Source organism: Cetorhinus maximus, chromosome 5, assembly GCF_964194155.1.
Source record: "Cetorhinus maximus chromosome 5, sCetMax3.hap1.1, whole genome shotgun sequence".
NCBI lineage: Eukaryota > Metazoa > Chordata > Chondrichthyes > Lamniformes > Cetorhinidae > Cetorhinus > Cetorhinus maximus.
In genome coordinates this window covers 136,968,531-136,989,756 of record NC_135883.1, presented here as the reverse complement: position 1 = coordinate 136,989,756, position 21,226 = coordinate 136,968,531, and the positions used below count along the sequence as shown (strand labels likewise).

General features: G+C 43.7%; 1 protein-coding gene across 8 annotated transcripts in view; it reads right to left on the bottom strand.

Annotated features, from left to right (window-relative positions):
* The window catches only part of prdm1a (PR domain containing 1a, with ZNF domain), a 95,960-nt gene extending 75,020 nt beyond the window's left edge, over positions 1-20,940 (bottom strand). For 2 of the 8 annotated variants that reach the window (XM_078542493.1, XM_078542503.1), the window contains exons 1-3: positions 19,662-19,906; positions 18,069-18,154; positions 9,736-9,802 (exon numbers count right to left, since the gene is read on the bottom strand). The gene's annotated coding sequence lies outside the window, so the exon portion shown is untranslated. Of the gene's footprint in view, positions 1-9,735; positions 9,803-14,623; positions 14,646-18,068; positions 18,155-18,263; positions 18,300-18,814; positions 18,844-19,661; positions 19,907-20,906 lie in introns of those variants that run through there. The other 6 variants (XM_078542496.1, XM_078542494.1, XM_078542495.1 and 3 more) reach the window with 6 other exon arrangements.
* Positions 20,941-21,226: the final 286 nt, after the last annotated feature.

The following is a 21,226-nucleotide window of genomic DNA, read 5'->3' as shown; positions in this document are numbered from 1 at the left end:
ACTGCCACCCAAGCCGGAGTGGTGAGACTGAAGGGCCTCCTGTGGCCAGACGCGGGGGTGGGGGGGGGGGGGGGGGGGGGTGGGTAGAGGACATCACAGCGTCCAAAAGGCATCCCAGGGATGCGCCACTGAATCAGGGGGCTGCGCTCTTCCTGGCTTTTGGGGCCATGTCTTCACCGCAGCAGTCATTGAGAAGTGTGCACGCAGCTGCAGCTTAAACATGACACAGGGCGTGAGGAAGCAGCGAGGTAACAGCGTGGCAGGCAAATTGGAGGCCGCCCACCAGCGAGACTAGGACATGTTCAGATGATCCAGCGTGTTTCCTGTGGTTGCATAATTAATGAGGTGGGAAGTGGACAACACAACGCGAAAAGCCGCCAATATGGCCGGTGGTTAAAACAAGTGAGTTTTCAAAGGTGCAGAATTCCAGTTTGCCACAGTTCCCTCACTAAGTATTCAGTTCATAGATAATTCAAGTGAAATCATTCTTATTTGAACAAATCTGGATAAAGTATGGCTGCTTCTCATTTGGCTCGTTGTGCCATCCCTCCCTCCTTTCTAGAAGTGGGCAAACATCTTTGACACTCCCTTTAACGGGAGTTACTTATTGAACTCGCAAGGGTAACATGGAGTTAAGATACACACCGACCATGATCGAATTAAAACAGTGGAACAGGCTCAAAGGGCTGAATGGCCTACTCCTGTTCCTATGAATTTGTTACAGTAGTTAGCAAGGAGCTAAAATGTTTTGAAGACAAACACAAAGAGAAAGCTTGCAATTATATAGTGCCTTTTCCATCCTCAGGGTATCCCAAAGTACTTCACAACCAATGAAGTTCTTTTGAATAGGAGCCAGTGTTGTAATGAGAGCAAACATGGTAGCAAATTTGCCCACAGCATGGTCCCACAAACAGTAATAAGATAATTGACCAGCTAGTCTATTTCAGCCAAATTCTAGCTGATGTTCATTCAGGTTAATTTTAGGTTTGGCAGGTCTGCATTAATCCTGTTTCTTATGAGAACCTATTTGCAGGCTATTGGAAGGAAGTGAATGTGGTGTTATGTCCCTTGGCCAGTGTTAGTAGTGTTAAAGCCCAAAATAGTTCCTTAGTAAATCGCTATTGAGATCGCTGCATTCTTGCTATTCAGTGTAGGCGATGCAGAGAAGACTCTAGATTGATCACTAACATCAGGAACCTCAGCCAAAAAGAAACACTGGGGAAGCTCGGGCTTCCAAGCCTTGAAAGGCAGTTAACTTGAGAGAGCTAAATATTGGCCAGGGCCACAATTTTTAACTCATATTATAAAAGTGAGGTGTTAACCAATTCCTAAGCCCAAATCAGCTGAAATTGAAATAGCTACACGTGCGCATTTTTATTCCATACATAAACAAACAAGCCAAAATTCTGTTTTGACATCCCACTTTTCATTTTGCTGAGATTCTGGCCATAAATAGGTCTGTTTTTGGGCAGCAGAGTCAGGCTTTTATTGGAAAGGGGTAATTTTTAGTGAGAATATATGCACGGCTCAGTACACCAGCTCAGTACACCAGCAGAAGAGATAACCATCCTAACACAGTGTCACAGGATATTAATAGGAAAAAGATGGCCAATAGAGAAACAACATGCAATTGAGTTTGGATTTACAGCTCATTTGGAGTGAGACTCAATCACTTTGATTTAAATGGATTTTGCAAGTAATGTCATTATGATTATGAGTCTCAGTCCCAATGTCCTTTTTATTCGCTTCTCAGATATATGATAATTCCAGGTAGCCACTCGAATTTCTTAGTGAACGAGATGTGTTTTTACAACAATCCATGATAGCTTCATGGCCAGCATTATTGAGACTAGCTTTCAATTCCAGATATTTAATTAATTGAATTTAAATTCCACCAGCTGTCGTGGTGAGATTTCAACCTGTGTCCCTGGAGCATTAGCCTGGGCCTCTGGATTGTGAGTCCAGTGACATTACTGATACCTCCTCATAGCCCTGCATGTTTACCTATGTTAAATATGTATCCAATATTCCCTTAAAAAAAGAGCAGACTGACTCAAACCATCCATTGTGTCAAAGTGATCCCTGCTCCTACAACAGGCAACAAAACCTCATTCTCGTAATGACAGATTTAAATTCATGAGGCCGAAGCAGTCAGTGCTGCTCTGCTGGTAATGCATTTAGATGTGCAGGATTCTGTTAGAACAAGGGCCCATTTACTTTCCAGGAATCTGATCTGTTCGAGGCCTCGGAGTTTGATCCAGGTTGGTCAAGAGTTCATGAAATATTCAGTGTTAGAAAATAGACATTGGATTCAGAGTGGTTTTCATGCAAAGCTGACATCGGTTTGGAATACTAAATGAGCTAACGGGGTAATGATGGAAGCCAACAACCTGTCTTCCATGCAAAAGAGAAAGAGGACGTCAGAGATTCAACTTGCACCAGACAGCAGGTTTGATAGTTCTGTTAATTACACAACAGAGGGGATCCTGCTGGGGTGAAGCCGAAAGCCTGCTGGCTGAGACAGATTAGCCACGACTACCATTCAGACCACCACTTGAGTGTAGACAGATCCATGCAGGGACAGACAAGGCACAAAAAGTCACTGCATAATCAAACACCTATCAATGGTGAAAAGAGCCTCCTAAATTCAAATTCATTAACACATGAAAACAGAATAATTGAGCCCTATCTCCACCTTAGCCTCAACAGAAAGCTATTCCAGCAGTAACTGCTGCTATATCACACTTTTGGAATGAATGCAGTGCAACTTTTTCAGAAATGCCAGCCTCAACCTGCCCGGGATGCTCCCCAGACCTCTGACTGGGCACTAGCAAGGCCACTTCCAAGTGTTGGTCTTGAGGCACTTTGGCATTGCAGTTTGGTACAATCCAGGCCCTGTGAAAGTGTTGACAATCAGATTTAAATGCATCATTCTCCTCTTTTGTATATGTGAGGTCCGGCACTTGTCTTGTGCAGACGAACGTATGCACAAGGGGGCAGCTCTGATGGTAGAACAGGGAAGCCATGCTAAAATTCACACACTTGTGGAGACTTTGCTGCTAAATGAACACTAAAAAAAGGATTAATGAGTGCCACCTTCTCTCATCATCTCCTTCCTCCGCTGTCACCAAACAAAAGCTAAACTTTTGCTAAACTAAAAGCTAAACTAAGCTTCTGTTGAAGGGTCATGAGGACTCGAAACGTCAACTCTTTTATTCTCCGCCGATGCTGCCAGACCTGCTGAGTTTTTCCAGGTAATTCTGTTTTTGTAAAAGCTAAACAAAGCTGTTTAAGGAAAAGGAGAGGACACTTGATTAACGTAGTAACCTATACAACTTTGTCCCATCTTTCTCCTTTTTTGTTGTACACACTGACTGCTCAAAAAGAAACTGATACTATTTTGTGTTCACACAAGCTGTTCAAAAGGAGTTAAAAGTTGTGAATTAAAGAAACGTTGACTCTTTGTTCACATTCCCTATTCTCCTTGCCCACCACCCCCCAAAATACACAAAAACCAAATAAATATTTGTCAACCTTTAAAGAAGGGTACTTTGGTTACAGTCTCTGTGGGCCACCCTCTGCATTGGTGAACCTCATCTTTTAACAGCTCCAATCTCTTAGAAACAAATGTTAACCACAAACAATGGGCCTGTAAGCCCTAAACAATAAATCAGAGCTGGCCTAATGAAAGATTAGCAGTCAGTATCAATATTTACCAGTTATTGTGTTGGTTACTTGTTTAGAGTTAATCTACCAGTACATAAAACGAACAGTTTCTGAACACATGCTTCACACATGATTTCTGCAGGTTTCAGCAGTATCTTGGAAACACTCATCTGCAGTGAGCTATTGGGGCAGGGTTTCAAGTGAAAACCTGCTGACGTTAAAAGAGTAGAAAGGTCAGTGTGGGTAAACTACTCGGGCCCCTTTCCCTTTCTCACTGCTTAGCAATTTACTTCAGAAACACCTAGTAACCTTTGATCTGAAATTCAGGCGAGTGCACAGATATCACCAATACTTTCAATCACAAGACAAGGAACAGCGATTCACACTGATAACTGTTCAAATATCCAACTAGTTTTGGAATGGTAGAATGTAGGATTATATACATGGTCCTTATCCATGTCCAATTTCCAATCCCACCTATGGCACCAAGGGCAGATGCTATTGTGAGTCCAGGTTCCTCTACATAAGGGAGGAAAAACCAACTGAGGAGTGACTCTGATTATTGCTTCTACCTGGTTTACAGTTTTGGGAAGGCATTGCCAAAGGCCTAGGAGTACAATTGTGTGTCAGCTCAGTAGGATTCTTACTTAGGAATGTGATGGTTGTGGGCTCAGGATTTGGGCATACAATCTAGGCTGATACTTGAATGCAGTGATGTGGGAGCACTGCATTATTGGCTTTTTGAATAAGACGTTAAACAGAAGCCCTGTCTACTTTTTCAGGTGGATGTAAAAGATATCTGGCAGTATTTAAACATCTAGAGAGTTCTCCTCCTGTATTAGCTAACATTCCTCCCTCAACCGAAAACAAAATCTTTTCTTTTTTCATTCATGAGTTGTGGGCATGGCTCTTAGGGCCAGAATTTATTGCCCATCCCTAATGACCCGTTGATAATACAATACTTTAATACAACTGAGTGACTTGCTTGGACATGTCAGTGGGTAGTTAAGAATCACTCACATTTCTCACTCATTTACTCCCATTTACTCTGCCTCTCTGTAAACCCCATCCCCATTCACTTTCAAAAACCTTCTCCGAACATTCCCATGGCCAAGCCTTTGGTTATCTCTCCTAATGGTCCTGCAAAAGTTCAAGACTTTCTTCTCTGTGAAATACCTTTAGGCCATATTTCTACATTACAGAGGGTATATAAAAGGTGCTATACAAATGCAAGTTGTACTTGCCATTTGTGGAATCTTTCTGTGCACAAATTGACTGCTGATTTTATCTATGTAACAAACAGTAACCACATTACCAAAATAATTGATCGAATATGAAGTGCTTTGCGACGCCCTGAGGATATGAGAAAGTGCCAGTTAAATGCAAGTTTCTTCCTTATGCCCAACTAGGGGAAAAAGACGCCTTCAAAATTGATGCATCAGGTGATTTGGCACTATAGATACGTAACTTACAGTACATATAAAGGTTATTGCAGTCCATAGTTTAAACAAGCCTTGACTCTAAGGACTGATAGTATAGTCAGCCCATGAAAATGTGGCTGTACGATTCTCTTGTCAGGACAAGGCAGCCAGTTTTAGCAATGGCAAGATGGTAAACCAGCCCCAGGTGTCTAAACTATGTAGGTCCCCTTAACGCCTACGGAAATCATTTTGCTGTCTGAGTGTATGAGAACGGAGGGCCGCACAGGGATATCAGACTCCTGGAACAGGGTGAGGGCAGCTATAAAATCATCCATTGTTAAGAGTGTATCTCTTTTTAAAACAGACTCTGTAGACTTACATTGTTGAAAGTCAATGACTAACTATTGTTAAAAAATTTTCTAATGGATTTTTAATCAAAATATAATAACCCAACTATATTGAGCTATTGTTGCAGAGATGTGCAGGATAGATGGGTGCAGAGTCTGGTGGTTTCTTGAATGCACTGATTAATCAATTCAAGTGTTTATTAAATAAGCCATCTTATTTAAGAAAAAAAGTTTCATGAATATTAATGAATGCATTCTAGCTCAGCAAGCAAGTTGTTTAAAAATATTCTTTTACAGACCCACTCTTATGAACTTCACTTTCAAGTACCTTTGCTAAGACTGCCTCAATGTTTTAGAAACAAAATATTTTTTTAAAATGAGGCACTAAGGGAGACAGTTGGCTAACACAAAAGGTTTCAATCTCTTACACAAACTAAAATGCTCATTTCTTTTTACTGAAACCAAGTTAGGACCACTGACTAAGGAGAGTGATTTTGCAGATTAATTGTAGGTGCTGAGTGTTATCTCAATGCACAGGCTCCATCCCAATCCCTTTAGTGATATGTGTTATCCAACTGCTCCCTTACTCTCCCAAGAAACAAAATGCCACTTTTAACTTTACTGACCTGTAGGCATACTGGAATCAGCAAAGGTGAGAAGGTCAGCTACACAAACCAAACAGCATCTATTGTTCCATTTTGCTTTGAATAAGAAAGGATGCTACCTGTATTTAATTCAGGAGATTCTGCATTTAGATGCTATTTGCAGCAGCGAGTGAGCGATTTTCTAAGCAAAGTGAAACTACCTAAGAATAATTGAAAACTGATAATGATATTGGCCTAACTCCTGAAGGCATTTACTCCATACTGGAATACAGTTCAATGAGCACCAGGAACCTTATAGTACCCTGTCAAGTGGCTTCTAGTATACTGAGGCCAACCAGTGGGTGACAACAAACTAGACGAGCACAGGAGAACATCGTAACAAAGTCTAATCATGCTCTCATCTACCACTCAAACAAGGACGCTTCTAACAGAAGTCACTAGATCAGGGGTGGCCAGGCCACAGCTCGCAAGCTGCAAGGGGCTATTTTGCACACAAAGTGGGCTCACGGTAAAATATATCTCTGATTTTAATTAAAAGATCTGAGGAGAAATGATCCAAAACCTCGCTTGTGTCAATCGCACTTGGACTAATGTCACTGCTCATGCCCATTCCCTCAATGAAATTCAAACCTCACCAATCCCATTGCAGCTGGCCAAAATCCCAGCTAATCGGAGTCTTCCTGGCCTTCTTTTTCCGTTTAACTAAACTTTAGGTTTGAATTTGATCGGGTGGTGCTGTGCCGGATGTGATGTCATTGCACGGTAATGTCTCATGGTGGGAGTTGTAGCTTCTTGGCGGTTGCTGCTGATGACTGGTTGGTGCAGCTGTGGCTCAGAAATACCCAGATTGAAATGACCACAGTGAGATGGCTATTCAATCAGGGTGGCAGGAAGTGAGAAGTGTTGGTAGAAAAGGCAGAGAGAGAGAGACAGACAGAGAGAGGCACAGGCAGACAGAGACAGACAGACAGACAGAGACAGACATAGAGAGAGACAGACAGACAGACTGAGAGAGAGAGACAGACAGACAGACTGACAGAGAGAGACAGGCGGAGAGAAAGACAGACAGACAGACTGACAGAAAGAGACAGGCAGAGAGAAAGACAGACAGACAGAGAGAGACAGGCAGAGAGAAAGACAGACAGAGGCAGACAAACAGGCAGGGAGAGAGACAGACAGACAAAGAGAGACAGATAAAAAGACAGTGACGGACAGAGAGAGAGGGAGAGAGACAGACAGATGGAGAGAGACAGAGAGAGAGAGGGAGACAAACAGACAGAGAGACAGTCAGAAGTATGAATTATGTGACTGATTTGCTTAAAGTTTGGTTTCAAAGATTGATGCTGATTCCAGTAGAGTCCCGGCTATTCAAGGGTGGGAACTCGCAGGGCCTCTACCTGTAGCAGTGATTAGCCCTGACAACTAAGTATCATCTAAAATATAACAATTAATTCAGCTTTAGAAATGGTGGAATATGTACTTCATAGTTATTGAAGAGAAAGCTTAAAGATAGTAATATCTTAAATCAATAGTTATAAAATGTGTCTGTAAAGGTTGTCTGTGTCTTGTAGCTCTCAAATGTCTGAAGATTATTGTGTGATGCCCTAAGGTTCAAAAAGTTTGGCCACTCCTGCACTAGATCATAGAATTTTACAGCACAGGAACAGATCATTCTGCCAAACAGATCTATGCTAGTTTGAATGCTCCACACGAGCCTCCTCCCACCTTACTTCATCTCACTTCTATACTCAGGCTGGGGATTCTGGCTAAGGCTTCCCTACTTAAGCCAGGGGCAGAGCCAAATGTAACACTCCTACTGCCACCCTGGCAGAGATCATCTAACTTAGTGCAGGAGCTTTTCTACTTCATAAAAATTAGCGGCTCACTGAATAAACGTAAGGGACCATCAGGACCTCTTTGTTTATGCAGCAGGAGAAGTCAATCTGGGATCAAATTGTGAATTCTGTTGCCAACCTATATTGGGAGCCATCCCCCGGTATCCAATCAGAAGCCAGCAGAGGTGCTGTCCCTGGAGTGGATCTCATCTACATTTGTGCTCATTTGGAACCAGTTTACATCATGGGAAGATGTAGCCATGTTCAGTTCCAATATCTGACCTCTATTTAGTGTTATAAATGAGGTAATCAAGGTGCTGATATAGGAAAGCGCTTTTTAAACATAAATGAACACATCTCCATTTCTGTCTCCCTAGCCAGATGAGTAAACTGACATTTTTCAGTTTACTGGTTCCTTGAAAGGATCAGCGAGCTGCTGAGACATGCAACAACAACTTACAACAACTCATAGTTATATAGCACCTCTAATATGGTACTTCACAGGAGTATTATGAAACAAAATATGACACTGAGCCACATAAGGAAATATTGGGTCAGAGGACCAAAATCTTGGCCAAAGAGCTAGGTTTTAAGGAGTATCTTAAAGGAAAAATGTGAGGTAAAGTAACAGAGAGGTGCAGGGAGGGGATTCCTGAGCTTGGGGCCTAGGCAACTGAGGGAACGGCCACCAATGGTGGAGCAAATATAACCGCGAGTGCATAACAGGCCAGAATTAGAGGAGTGCAAATAACTCAGAGTTGTGGGGATGGAGGCGGTTACAGACATAGGGAGGGTCAAGACCAGAGAGGGATTTGAAAACCAGATTGAACATTTTAAAATCAAGATGTTGCTTGACCAGGAGCCAATGTTGGTCAGCGAGCGCAGAGCTGAAAGGTAGCAAGTGAATTGCCTTGTCTCAGGCTTGAAGGTGGTATAAGCACTGGGTTAGAGATGGAATGTTAGGCCAGAATTCCAGCTCTTGATTGCAGCCCAATAATCACTTGAAGGGCCAGGATAGGAATGGGCTTAGACATAATACTTCCTGTGGTGGAATAGCATCCTGATACTCATTGACAAACCTCCCATGTAAATAGTGGCATCTTAGGCAAAGACCAGGGGGGAAACTTGAAAATAGTCAGGCTGAAAGGGGAAGAGAGGAATTTGCTGGGGATAAAACAACCAAGGCAAATTTTACCCTCACATACCTAGGCGAGCCAATGGGCATTGAGAGACAAGGAACAAAGGCAAGAAAATTGAGTTGGGCTAAAGATCCCCTGCCTGCTCTGACTGAATAGCCTGGTGGGGCTAAATGGCCTACCTCTGTCCCTAATGTTACAACAGGGCAGTGACTCATAAGTTCCAAGTCTTCACCAAAGATCCTTCATTTTGATGCATAGGAAATGAAAAAAAAACAGCATAGACTAAATTTAGGATCATTTCCTATACTTAAACAAGTCAATGAATTCCTGGTAAACAATTTACTAAAATCTGGGTCAACAATTTGGAAAGTCGTCAGATTTCAATGGTACAACAGTTCCAGTAAAACTGAAGTTACTACATTACAAACGCTTTGATTAATTTAATAAAAAACACACATACCCACAAAACACAGGCCTGTCAATTTGTTGTCAGTTCACTCAAGGGGAATATGTTTCCAGGAATGCTTTGCATTATATATTGTGTGCATAAAGACCCTAAGATCTTAAGGTTTTTCTCACCTTCCCATCCCCACCTAACAAAGGAATATGAAGTACTTCTCCCAGCAAAGCAAGAGCGATATCATGTTAGCTGGTCAATTACATAAAAAAAACAAGGCTATTGATTGCAATCTGTGGGTCACAGGTAACTCATTCTTTCCTACCTCATTGCGGGGTGTTATTCTGGATGTAACTTGGCCAACCTCCAGTTGCCTCCAGTCTGAAATGATCCTTAAACAAACCAAAATATTAACAGTTCATTACTACCAATGTTGGAGTCTGGCTCATGTTTGATTAACAACACTTGAAAAGTAAGAGGGCATACTGTGTGGCGAAACAAGCTGCAGCCACTATTTTTCTTATATTTGTTCGCAGGATGGAGGCATCGCTGGCTGGGCCAGCATTTATTGCCCATCCCTAATTGCTGGGCCATTTCAGAATCAACCACATTGCTGTGGATTGGGAATCACACGTAGGCCAGACTAGCTAAGGACAGCAGATTTCCTTCCCTAAAGGACATTAGTGAACCAGATGGGTTTTTACAACAATCAACAATGGTTTCAAGGTCATGATTAGACTTAATTCCAGATTTCTTTTTAATTGAATTCAAGTTTCACCATCTGCATGGTGGAATTCAAACACATGTCCCCAGAGCATTAACCTGGGTCTCTGGATTACTAGCCCAGAGAAAATATACTATGCCACCAACTCCCCTTGCTATAATAAGTAACTTAAATATAGATGTCAGACTATGAATAGTCACCCCTCAAAATGAAGAAAATGCTTGAGATCTTACTGATAGAATCATGCAGTACAGAAGGAGGCCACTTGGCCCATTGTGCCTGTGCTGGCTCTTTGAAAGAGCTAGTGTCACCTTGGCTCACTGAAAGAAACGCTGTATCTCCATGTGTTTCCAATTAGTCCCACTCCCCTGCTCTTTCCAAATCTTCCCTTTTCAAGTGAACAATTAACCAAACTGTTTACATCACTCAGTTGATGACTCAATTGAAAAAGCACTGCCCAGGGAGTAACTGAGCCATAGAGATGAGGAAAGCTTTGGGTTTAATGCTGGAGCTAACTGATCTCAACCATGTCAGGTCCATGAGTGGTTCAAGTGTCTTGTGACTACAAGGTGGAAAGGAAAAAACAACTGGGATTCCTTATTCCAATTGAATCCAGTGACTCCTGCTGGAAAATGCAGTTTGTCAAGCAAAGATCAGCCAGGATTTACCCTAGTTAAATTTCAAGAAGGCATCTTACCACCTCAACAAAAGTTCCACCGATTTGCCATTTGCTCCACCCACTTCCTGGTTGCTCACTCAGGCCGAATCAGATTATACAAACCCTAAACTCTCTGTTCTTCAAGTGGAATCTTAAAGCCACTGCCAAAAGCTGCTTAATTTCCCACTTGCAATATAGCCCAAGCTATCCCAACCCCACTGCCTCAAAAACCCTTGGCCAGGATCAGGTTTTTCAATGTCTTTCAGTACACAAATTGCAAAATCCCATCATTGTTCCCTCTTGACTTGAATTTAAAATCCTCATCTTCAAATCCACCCAGGCCTTGTCCCCCATCCTATGTCAGCAATCTTCTCCAGCCTTATGTACCTTGCTGTGCCCTTCAATCCTCTGGGCATCGATGCATCTCACCACCTTTTCCCACTGTTGATAGCAAAGCTTTTTGTCACCTTGGCTCACTGAAAGAAACCCTGTATCTCCATGTGTCTCCTTACTTTAAGAAGAGCTACCTGAACATCCATCTCTTCTAACAACCCTTCAGTCAAACACACCTCTTCTAGCAGGCATCTCTCACTCGCCCACAAAGTCCTCCAACTCAGGGTATTTTTCAATGTTAAAAATGCTAGATAAATGCACTAAGAAATCAACACTGACACTCACCATCTCAGGTCATGCACACTTTGTTAAATTTCTTTGAGAAAATAATATTTTTAGATACAACAGATGAGTAATTTAAGGCATGATATATGGTTGGTGTAGCATGCCTGGGAGGAGCAGCTGATTGGAATCTGTGGTTCACAAAGTTTTCCACAGGTGATGTCTGAATCTTTTGTGGACCAATTGAAATAGATTGTTTGCTATGATTAATCAACGATTCCATTACTGTTGTGTCACGCAGCTGCCAAGATGGTGTATGATGAACTTGTTGTGTCACGCAGCTACCAAGATGGTGTATGATGAACTTGTTGTGTCACGCAGCTACCAAGATGGTGTATGATGAACTAGATGGGCCTTGGTCTGTTTTATCCTAGTATATTCCTACGTTCTTACATTGAGCCTGACATTACATAGCAACATACCTAAGAATACATAAAGAAATGTTGAAATCTAATCACACACTCGAGTGTCAATTAACAACAGGCTTATTATCATGACAGAAAACCTCAGCACGACAAGCAAGATTCACCCCATCAACCCCACCCCCAACCCCCTGTACCACCTCCTTCACGTGTCTCCGCCCTTTTTCTGAAGGCGTCGACTCATGCTGGGTTACAATTCTGTCCTCCAGTACTTCACCTAAATGATCATTCTATACATGTGAGCTTCAACGAAGAGTGTTGGCAGGAGTTTTGTTGGTGGGCTTCACAGCTGAGTGCAATCCTCTCCTCACATAGGCACGTTCCAACAGGGGCCCCTGGATAGTATCAGGCATGGGAACTCTAGCTGATTTATCCCTTTACTAATCCACATATATATTGAGAAGAATTATAGCACCCTAATTTCTGCCCAGGGTGAGACCAGATTAGTCAATGCATACACAAAGTCAAAAGTGACACCTTCTGGTCCGTATAGCAATGCCTAGGTCATCGAAGAAACAGATAGAAAAGAATGAATGCTTAGCTTAGATGTTATTTTTAAAAAGCTTGAAATCAAAGGAAGAAATCTCAATACTAGTCACTGAAACTAGCCTCCTCTGTCATTCATAAGCTATGATTCACTTTCAATTGCTCTGTATACCTATCAACACCCAGGAGTAATTAATTGGATGTGAAACAATTTGGAACAGCCTGAGAGCTGTGATCAGCGCACTGAGCAGCTTGTAAGACGACACTTGTGATATTTGACTGAGAAGCAACCGCAAAGGAAAATTCAGAGCCTTATGAAATATTGCATTCATGCAAGATTACAATAGGAGAGTAAAGATGCCTTTGAGGAAAGTCCTGAAAACAATTCACACAACCAACAGGTCAGAGCTTTCTACAAATCACCACCACTAAAATTCCTCGCATATTTGAAGCAATGCCAGAGTCACTCTGTAAAAAGTTTAAGTCTCTCTGATCCCCTTACAACCACCTGGATCATGAAGGAGGTGTGTTTTTTTTGCTCGCCTTATACAGACATATAGAAGATTCGCCCAAAATAAGCCTGGGTGACCCTGCCCGCTTCATCTTGAGCGGTCCCCTTGCCCTTTGGTCAGCAGAGAAACTGCAGGCTTTCCCCGCTGTGCGTGTGTCAAATAGGCAGGCACAGCATGTGTGGTAATCCACAGACGGCTGCACAGTGCATGGCAAGGAGGAGTTGCCTCAGCCGTAATTACTGAGAAGCAAATGTTTATCTAACTTAACACGGCAGAAAGGGCAACCGGCAAGGGTGAAAGAGAGAGAGGCGAACATGCCAGTTCAGGAACAGTTGCCAGCAACAGTATCTGTTTCTTTACAATGGGGAAAGGTATCAGTAACACAGAAGGTCGTAAATATTTAACATTGTGTTTGACTTGGCAAGCCTAGAGGGCTGAAAATAAAATGATCTATATAATTCGTGCAACCCCCACCTCTGCCATCAGAAAAGAGAAAACCACAGCACTGCCAATGAATGAAGGAAAGTATCTTCCACTGAGTAAAAAAATTCAACAGTTGTCAAGGGCCTGTCAAAACATGTAGCACACAACTTCCAACAAAGCCCAATGGGATTTTGACTTCATTAGCTAGAAACAATTAGCACTATGAGCGGCACCCTAATTAATTTATTGCGTACAACTGGAATGTGATAAGGTGGACTGATGCCAGTAACAAGTTTTTGTAGTGCATTGCCAAACCGCACAGCTCAGTGCAACCTTGCAGCAATTACAATGTTATGCCTGTGATGAGAAACTATTCTGCTGCTTAATAAGTGAAAAAGTGCCAGAATTTCACTGTTTCCCCTCCGAAGCACTAGGGGACAGATGGAGTGCATGTTTTGGCATAAATGATATTCTGCATTCTATCAATTTAATAAATTAGATAACTGAAGAAGAAAATGGGCAACCACTTCCGACCTGACTAAAGTTACAGGAAAATGTTTCTATGGCCACTGACAGTTAAATGGTGCTTAAATGTAAATGATCAACGTGACAATTAAAATAAATGTGCAAATTTTCCAACAATTTCCCTGCTTCAAACAAATTAGAGTGAAGCTGCCAAACGTGGACTATCGGTGGAAATAACAAGATGGAGTGGCTTGGCAGGCGAGGACAGTTGTCCCTTCTGTAAGACCTGGGTTCAAATCCAGTCTCAACTGGATTAAAGCTCTGTCTCCATGAGAGTAGCCATCATGATTCTCAAGTGACAAGGATTGTGTTCAGTCTTACATCAAGCCTCAATGACAGAAGATCGCACACACAAAAAAAGAAACTGATCAGAATTTGTAATTTGCTGCTGTTCACTGATCACTCTCACTCCAAGTGGCCACAAGCATGGGACTGGAAATGTTACAGTTGTGCAGTAGGGAGCACTGTAATGATTTTAGGTAGCGATGTGATCACAGCAGCAATGTGGCTATTTTGGTACAAATCAAACAGCTCTCATATTGACTTAATTGTTATGGCAGGGTAATGTGGGATGGCAGGGTAATGTGGGATGGCAGGGTAATGTGGGATGGCAGGTGGGGGTTGGCGGAGAGTCACCCAGGGTTACTGTTCCTGATGGCTAATCTAGTGGACCTGCAGGAAGAACACATGTTGGGGTGTGAAGCCAGGAGAGAGTCTGGTTGTACTGTGGGAAACAGCCATGATGAGTGGATAAGGGGTGGATCAAAGATGCTGCAGAAATAATTCACCTTTAGTGATTTCAGGTTTTCCTACAACAAGTAAAGTAATTTATAGCGAAAAATCCTTTTATTTCATCCACTCTAGAATGTACTCTCCCCCATTCTCTCAATGTTGAGAAAGGGGCTCCTATCTCTGTAAACTAAACAAAGTGTATGTACAGTTAGCATTCTTTTGAACATTTCTGGGACAAGGTTTAAGATACTTGCTAGGGCAGCAGACATAAACCTGAAACTTTCAGATACAGCAAGGTAGGCAGGGAAAAGCAGTATGGGTTCTGGGTGGCGAAGGTGAGAGATGGTGGTGTAGAGGTAATGTAATTGAAGTAGTAATTCAGAGGCCCGGATTGATCCTCTGGGGGAAAATTTTTATTTCAGATTTCCAGCATCTGCAGTATTTTGCTTTTCCCACCATGGCAGTTGGTGGAATTTAAATTCAATTAAGAAAACCTGCAATTGAAAGTAGTCTCCGTAATGGCAACCATGAAACTATCATTGATTGTCATAAAAACCCATCTGGTTCACTAATGTCCTTTGCAGATGGAAATCTGCCATCCTTACCTGATCTAGCCTACGTGTGACAGCAATGTGATGGACTCTTAATTGCCCTCTGAAATGGCCTAGCAAACCAATCAGTTTGAGGGCAATTAGGAATGGGCAACAAATGCTGGCCTTGTCAGTGATGCCCACATCCTATGAAGAATAAATAAAGGGAAAGTTTAAGAAATGTAAGAAAGTATTACTTTACCTAAAGGGTGGCTACCAACTTGGATGGGCCACCAAGAAGGATGGTTGAGGCCAGGGCCCTTCACACAATTCAGAAATGGAATAATGCGAAGACAGCCCTGGGAAGGGCTGCTCCATCTGAACTAGTCATGTGATTTATTGGTGCGTAAGCCTCTTGCTATAGCTCAAAGCAGATCAGAACTGTTCACAAACTTGGCGGAGACTAATGTAAGAACTAGCGAAAAGTGACTAGAAGATGAAACTAAAGCAGAACATCTACTAGGCCATCTTTGGGAAGCATACAAAAAAAACAATTGTCTATGGAGACATGCATCATAATGTTTCTGTTATAACAATTAACAATGCAATGTTGAAGCGATGTCATCATATATCCATATTGTAACTTTAGAAATATATGGTGAATGTTAAACAAAATGGTTCCCTTGATAATCTGTAAATTCATCTCCAAATAAATATTAGCCAGTCTTTTTGCCAAGCCCAGTTTTGCATAAGGAGTGGGAGGTAAATACGATGTTAACCAGGGCTAATTTGCTGACATGCAGTGAGCAGCTCCACATTCTCATGGGCTCTTCAAACAGGCATTTCTGTCAAACGCAAAATCATGTATTGTGGTCGGGACAGGAGAATGGTGAAAAATCAGGATTTCTCAGAGAGACATATCAGAAGGCACAGTTTTCATTCTGTATAAAAAGAACTGGAAGTCTCTCCTTCACGATTACACTGTATCACAAAGCTCCACCAAAAAAAAATCATCTCCAATTTTATCCAGAGATTAACAAACGGAAGGGGCGGGGGCGAATTCACCGGGTTTGTATGTTCCATTTAACCTGCAGCTACAGTACTGAGCCATGCAGGCCAGGGGTCCCTGCTGTGCGCTGAGTTGAGCAACTCTCATCAATAGGGCTCTTCTAGTTGGCCTCAGCACCCTGGGCTTCGGGAGGAGTAAAATCGATCAGCTTTCTTTCCTCCTGCTGAAAGTTGAGATAAAAGCAAACTGCTGCGGATGCCGGAAATCTGAATTAAAGACAGAAAATGCTGGAGAGACTCAGCAGCAGCAGCAGCAAGGTGGAGAGGGAAACGGGAGTTAACGTTTCGAGTCCGTATTGTTTCTCTCTCCACCGACGCTGCCAGATCTGCTGCTTCTGAGTTGCTCCAGCATTTTCTGTTTGTGTTCCTGCTGAAAGTGTCTGCCTGCGGGCAATGGGTGAGGGCAGGATTGAGTTCAGCAATGGTGGGGCCTGTGCAGGAGAGATTTTCTGGCACAGTCACTGGGCTGGTGAAGATCCTTACTCGGGGGTTGGTGGTGGGGGGGGAGAAAACCGGCTGGAAATTGGGACAAGTTCTGTGTCCTGCTCATTGTCCACCTGAGAGAAATGGAAACCAAAAGGCCACTATCTCTTTCTCTCGACTTACTGACTGCCTGACCTCGAATAAGAGCAACAGCAATAATCCAGATTCGCCCCCAACTTCCAAATGGTTAAACTGATTGATGCAAGTCCCTTGAAGCGACGCAACTCAAGACACACAAACATTTTTTTTTTAAACCAGGGAGCCTCTTCACTTACACTGGCCGGTGTCTCCGATCTCGGTGCTGGCAAAGGATCCGCGTGTGGCCCTAAAGAATGTAAAATAAATAACTATTCAAGTACTCCACGCCAAAGAAACTTTGGCCCGTGTCTCAGGCTGGCTCGGTTATACTCACTCCCCAAGAAGTATGCTGCTCTGAATGGCTCAGCCCCGCGATAGCCTTTATCAAAAGGGACCTGGTCATTTTCCCTGTCTGGAGTCAGTTTTCTCAGGTTAACAGATCTCCGAGGAGGATCCACACCCCACCCCACCCCCCTTCCCACCCTTTCTCCTATTTCCAACCAAACTCCGATAAAGAAATCCCTCCATTCCTTATTGTGATCGTTTTTTTTAAAAAAAAAGACCATGGCAAAACGGTAAAGGTGAAAAAAAAATAAAACGCAAATCGCAAGTGTCAGCAGTAAATGTTGGAGTTGCACGGGCGGGCAGGTTAACCTGAAACTGAGGTGCACGGGCCTCGGTTCATCCAGGAGTCCCGGAACATTTTCTGCATTTCCACCCCCAACCTTAAAACTGCTCCATGCAATGGGGAGCTTTTCATTAGAGGTAAGGAAGCCAGCGTTCACCTCCGGGAATTTATATAAAGCGGGGATTTCAACTTCTGAAACCAATCTCTAAAGGTGTGCCCACAAACTCAGATCTAAAACAAACGCTTTTTTTCTGAAACGCAACACGGACAACTTACTCCCGCAGAAGAGGGTTAGAAAGAACGAGGTGCAGATCTTATATCTGGGTCTAATCTCGGTCCTCAGCTAACTGAACCCCTGTGACACCTTCGTATTGTTTCTCGTCTGCAAAAGCAAGAGAATCGGCGCAGCCACTCGGCCCATCTTGCCTGTGTCGGCTCTTTACTCCCGTTTATTACTGGGAAGAAATGCTTGAAGGGGAAAATATCGCTAATGGGGAACGGGTCGGTTAAAGGAGGGGCTCAGTGACCGCCTTCAGTGGTTATAAAGTTCCACCGGCTGAACCTCTTTTGTCAGTTAACCTTTGGCGCTTTACTAATTCCAATACAGGTCCCAGTGCGGGACACTCGCCACATGTCCTCCAAGAGTCTGCACTGGAAGAACAATCTTCTCAGCAAACTGGTTTTTTGTGGGAAGCGCTGCGTGCAGTTTCCTACCTGAGCTCTCAGGAGGCTTGAGCGCCCTGTGAACCCCGCCGAGTGAGATTGTTGTCACCGAGGCTCGGGACCCCTATAATTCAGACCTGCAAAGCACAAGATTTGCATGAATCTCATTACCTAGGAAAATAAACAAGAAGACCTCAGCTCTCCCCCCACACCCCACACCCCCTCTCCCTCCCTCCCTCCCTCCACATTTCAGGCTCGATTCCATGTTGTGCTGTGTGAGCCAGAGCTGGGTTGACCTGCTGCTATGACCATTCAGTGGGCTTGAATTCTTTACCTGTGCCCGGTTTAGTGATAAGCCTGTGTCACCTCCCTTGACCCGGACACTCCCACTCTGCAAGATGGGCTGAAAGGCACCGAGCACTTCACTCGCGATGAAAACTCCCTGCAGAGAACTGCTCTTCTGTCAGCTTTGCTCCAGCTGGCTTCATTCTCCCCGCCATCCACAGTGAAATTCCTTTTCAACGCGGACAGGGTCACTGGGTAACTTGTTAGCCCTCCCTCCTACTCGTGACCCTCAGCCAATTTCCGCCAACATCTTTGGACACAATCACCCGAAAAGAGAGAGGGGGAGGGGGGGAGGGTGGGAGAGTGTAGAGAATTCAACTTTCACTTCCACCTTCTCGCCCCCAATTTTTCCTGGGGACTTTGACCTGTGAACTCGGCCCCTCTCCTGCCCCCAGTCAGGCTCCTAAGACTAAACCTGTTAATACCTGGCCTGACTTTAACTTTAGGATTACCTTCACGGGCGGAATCCTCGCCACTTTCTAGAGTGGGCTCATGCTTCACTCGCGGCAGGTATGGGTGCCTGAGAAACGCTTACTGAACTTTCCTCGGGAGAGATTAATGGAAAGTAATGCAACTTGCGTGTGATGCTGGGCATCGCATCCACTTGGGATAGGCTTACTTCCTCTCTGATCAGTTTACGCCCTCTCAATCATTGATTTCCCCATTGAACAAATATCCCGGGATAAAGAATCGTAGGCAGTCCCGCGCTTGGGAGAACAGATTTCTACAAAGCGACACTTCAGTTCCTTCTGCACCTCCTGCTGGGACAAGGGCGGTTCGGGCACCTGAGAAATCAGGAGACACCAGCTCGAGGGAATTTCTGTCCCAAGGTTTTATTCTAAAGGCTTTTAAAAATGTATTTGAAATGGAGATGTAACACATGCATAAAGGAAACCGGTGGAGAACTTTCAGTCAAAGGGACATTTGCAAAACCTCATCCGAAGGGATGATATTAAGAATAAAATATATCCAAATATGAGGCACCTGTACTGCTCGATTTGTAATGTGTCCAGTATATCCCGAGAACACTAACCCATCCTCCACCTCTCCCTGTCTCTCCCTCTCTCACACACACACACAGACACAGTTATAAAGAGTGACAATATATCACGAAGTCCTGAATTTCCACGCCATTGATTCTTGGGTAGGGCCTGAAAGGTGAAACTTTTCTTTTTAAAAGTGCCCCATCAGTTTTAATCCCGTGTTAAACTCCAAAATAGAAGCGTTACCCATTTCAGAGAGAGAGAGAGAGGAAAAAAACACCAGTACAAGTCAGAAAGTGTGGTAACTTCATCTTACAGTTTGGGGGAGTACCGGGACACTGATCTCTTAAGGCTAAACGGCGCACCGACTCCACATGAACTGCCTTTTCCGTCGGAGCTGAAATACTTTGTAAACGGTTCACAGTTGCCGGAAAGGTTCTCTTCCTTCCACAGAACGGGCCCAGAGATCCATTCACTAGACTTTTACTCTCTATGGCTTCATTGAGGAAGCCAGCCTTCCCCTCAGTTCCCAGAAATTCCCATATTATAAGATCAGCCGGCTCTCACACACCCCGCTTTTCTGTTCAAAAGAAAGCCTCTGTATTTTTATACTCGATAACTCGTCACATTTCGCTTTCGAAATGTTCTTAGAAAGAAGACGACGTTGGACTGTTTTTTTCCCCTTTAACTAACATTGTGCAAGCTAGTTTCCTACACCTACGCGCGCTGCTTCATCTTGAGTAATGAGCAAGAAATTGTTTTTATTTTTTTTAAAAAAAATCACACTTACAAATATTTCACCCGCTCCCAATATTACAGAGACCACTTGGCACGTCTCCCAGCGGCAATTACAACTACTGAGAGGTGACCTTTCACTCGTCAGTGGCTCCTTTTAAAACCAAAATCAAATAAATGCGTCTCTTTTTTTGTATTCCCTTTCAGAGATATCTGGATTCAATTAGCCCGAGCAGCTTGGGGACAAGATATAAATGATATTAACTGAGAATGGACCCACCTCGGACGTGTAGAGTATTGCAGGGTAGGAGGTGAGCTGGGCTCGAAGGTTTGCCTTTCTGTGTGTGTGTTGTGTGATTGATTAGTCTGGGGGCCGGTGTTACGAGAGGTGAATTGCAGGTTGTGCGTGCTGCTATCACTGTACCTTTCTCATTCGGGAAGGAGAGAGAGAGAGAGAGAGAATCTTGAATATTTCATGAGTTGGCTCCACATCTACATTCGCCAAGTTATTGGGAGATTTGCCTGATCTTGGGTTTCACTCTCTGAGGCCTGGGATCAGGTGCGAAGAGACAGATCGGGAGGTGGTGGTGGTGGTTGGGGTGGGGGGAGGGAGGTGGACTGCTGGGGGTGGGGGCGGTGGAGAAAGTCAGCACCTGTCAGCTAACGCTTGGAGTAACAGCGAAATTCCGAACAAAACGACAACAACGCCAATCTAGCAACTGGGAGAAGTCCTTCTTGTTGACTCACCAGCCCACCCCCCGTCACCCCCCCCCCCTCACTCTTACCCGCGTCCCCCACCACCCGCTCCACTTTCTGAAATACTCACCTTTCCCAGCTCAAACTCCCGAACTCTCCCGAGTGTCGAGTTTTGAAATGAAATTCATTCCGAGAGAGAAAGCTGTCGGGTGGCCGCTTTCCCAGCTAGCAGGGTTACGGCGAGTGGCAGGAGCAATGGCAAGTTCTGCAAACAAGTGAAAGTTCCCTCATTTTTAAGGGAAAGCTTCCAAATGGGGACCTGGCGGCTGAATGAACTCGGGTGCCACCACTGTGCCCGCCTTAATACTGCCCGTACTTATTTATGAACAGAAATGTAATCCTCGCAATAGCTGTTTGACTTGAGTGTTGTCAATCCGACCCCTAACAGCA